The sequence below is a fragment of the Alligator sinensis genome, unplaced genomic scaffold, assembly GCF_000455745.1.
Source record: "Alligator sinensis unplaced genomic scaffold, ASM45574v1 scaffold1164_1, whole genome shotgun sequence".
Taxonomy (NCBI): domain Eukaryota; kingdom Metazoa; phylum Chordata; order Crocodylia; family Alligatoridae; genus Alligator; species Alligator sinensis.
In genome coordinates this window covers 460,895-463,740 of record NW_005842225.1, presented here as the reverse complement: position 1 = coordinate 463,740, position 2,846 = coordinate 460,895, and the positions used below count along the sequence as shown (strand labels likewise).

Here is a 2,846-nt window from a genome sequence, read left to right as displayed (position 1 = left end):
CCCGCCACACGCAGCCTGGCAGCAGGCCGGCGGGGAGGCTGCATGCATGCCGTAAATCCCGGAGCCCAAGGCGGGTTCGGCCCCCAGGGCCAGCCTGCCAGAGCCGTGTGCTGGGGGGCAGAGCGGTGGTTTGGGGCTGGACCGGAGTTTCTCTGGGACTGGGGGGGCTTGAGAGCAGAGCGGGGCCGAGCCTGGAGCCGGTGTGCCCGGGAGCGGCTCTGCAGGGAGGGGCCGGCTGGTTCTGGTTTGTTGGTGCCCTGTTATTGCAGCCCTGCTCCATGCCCACCTCTGCCTGTGTCTGTGTCCCAGCCTGCCCCTACCCAACCGGGGGGCATGGCGTGGTGCTGTGCAGGGCATTAGGCCGAGTCCCTGCAAACTCTGTTCCCTTGTGTGCCTTTTGTAGGGTCCCCTCCCCCAAAGTGGAAGGACAGGCAGGTCCAGAGCTGCTGGCTGCAGGAGCCACGTGTGCAGGCCAGGGGCTGGCACTTGGTGCCTGATTTTCTGGGGACGTGGAGTCTCCATCCCTCCCTGCCCAAGCTGCGATGCGAGCCCCCGTGCATTTCCCACGAGCCCGTTGCGGGAGCCCCTGGGAAGGGTGTGAGCAGCAGGTGGGGTGTTTACTCCTGCTCACATCCAGGCAGGGCCCGCCCCGAGCTTCACCCAGGCTGGTCTGTGGGATCTGGCTCTTTCAGAGACCCCAAATGAGAGCACGGGCAGCCCCAGGCCGCACGGACCGCGCCGTGTGCTGGTTGGCGGTCGGCCTGCGCCCCAGAGGTGGTTGCATTTCTGGGCTATTATCTGTTGGCTTTTGTGCAGCTTCTTGGGGGATGCTTTGGCAGGAAGGGCTCTGCAGAAACAGCCTGTTGTCGGAGGCAGTGACTTTGATGTCTCGGCTGTAACGAGCGCCGCCTGGCAAACGCTTTGAACCCTTTCTAAACAGGGGCTGGGCTCTGCGTCCGCCGAAATCGCAGCGTCTCGGGCCCTGCTGCCGTTGCAGGTGCCAAATCAGGCGGCGGTGCCAGGCAGGGCGCGGAGCAGGTGCTTTGCTTGGCTGCCTGGACCGGGCGATTGGATTTGACACGGCCGTAAGGTTGATGAACGCCTGACACGGTCTGAACCCGCGCGGAGAGGGTGGCCCGCAGGGGGAGCGGCTTCTGATTAGATTTAGCCACAGAATAAATGGCTTTCCGGAGCCAGGGCCCTGGCGAATGTCGCATTGGATGAGAGCTCTGTGCCTCGGCGCGCCATCCGCTGTGTGCACCCGGGTATCGAGAGCACCCGTCGATGCCCCCTTCTGCGGAGGGGCGTGCGGGGGAAATGCTCCAAGCTCTTTGCTTCTCCCCTGCCCTTCCCCAGAGCTTCATAATGGCTGTGCATGGTCCTCTCCCCTCACCGCACTCCCGGCTGCACCGCGTGTATAAAATATGCAGCAACTCTCGCTGGGCTTGGGGTTTCTTAATGCAGCTGGTTGGCGCGTGTGGCTAGGAGAGAGCGCCTGCTTCGCTGTTCTTCTGGAAAAGAAGTGAGACCAGAGGGCAGGCGTCTTCCTGCAGGCCCTGGATCCGGGGTGAGGTTTCACCCCGGCTGTTGTTAGACCCCCGAGTCCACTGGAGCAACTCCTGGCTCGGTGGGTGCTGGAGCCAGGGCTCTTCAGGGTTGCCTGGCTCGGCCAGGGCCTGTGCATGTTGGTCCGGTGGGTTTAGCTGATGCTGTGGGCTCAGACTGGCTCTTGCAAAGCTGCAGGCCAACAGGGTTGTCTGAAACCCATGGACGGCGTGCTACTCAGCCCGGGCCCTGCGTGCCCCCGACCCTGTTGCAGGTCACGAGGCCGGTTGAAGGTGCCCGGCGCGGAGAGCCCTGGGAAGGAAGCTAGCAGAGAGATGCGGGTTGGGGATTCAGGCGCGGTTGTTCGGGTTGTCTCCGGCGAGGTGAGGACAGCATCCTTCCGTAGGTGCCCGTACTCGCCACGTTGCGTCTCTGTACGCGGCACGGCTCTGCCTGGGTCCGGGCGCGATGCGTGCCGGGGGTGCAGCACCGTGAGAAGAGCAACAGGAGTTGGACGCGCCGAGCGCGAGGCAGAGGCTTGTCCCCGACTGCCCGCCCGCGTGCCGTGCTGCCGTGCTCTGCTGCCGGAGCCGGGGAAGAGGGGGAGGCTTCGCGGCCCTGCGTGCAGGGAGATGGCTGTCAATCAGGAGAGGCGCGCTTGCAAACGCTGGCAGCGGCTGCGACGGCTCATGTCAAACAAGCTCAGATCCAGCCGGGGTGGGAGGGCGCGTCTCCGTCGGCTCCTGGAGCTGCCCGCTCCGTCTCACGTTGGGGGAGCAGGTTCTCCGCGTCGTCCCCACTCCAGGTGAGCATTCGCGCCATGCGCTGGGATGCGGCGAGCTGCCTCCTGCAGATGCAACTGCAAGAGCTTCCTCTTTGACTGGGATCCCCCAGGTCTCCGGCCCTGCGGATCTCCCTGGCGTGACGGGCCGGAGGCCGGGGCTCAAGGTGCTTTTCAGGGAAGCCCACGTGCCGGTTGCAGAAGGACTCTGAGCCGGTGACAGGCAGCGAGCGCTGGCCAGGGCGGGAGTGGAGGAAAGTGATGCGCCGGCAGTTTCCACGGCAGAGATTTCGCTGGCTCTGCACAAGAGGCGGGGGCCAAGCCCTGCGCTGGGCCCGGGCTGGGCTGGGCTGGGCTTTCCCGGAGCTCTGCTGTGCATCCCTCCAGCTCGCATGTTTCCCCAAGCGTCACCGAGCCCTGCCAGGTGACCCGTGCCGGGGAAGGACCTCCTGCCCCAGGCCTGGGGCAGGGGGTGAGGACGCCCTGCCCCACGTGGAGGGCAGCAGGGGCCTTGCCCGCT

General features: G+C 65.7%; 1 protein-coding gene across 1 annotated transcript in view; it reads left to right on the top strand.

The window, feature by feature from the left end:
* The window catches only part of CASKIN1 (CASK interacting protein 1), a gene marked incomplete at its 3' end in the record, with an annotated part of 44,789 nt that overhangs the window by 822 nt on the left and 41,121 nt on the right, over positions 1-2,846 (top strand). The window lies entirely within an intron of this gene.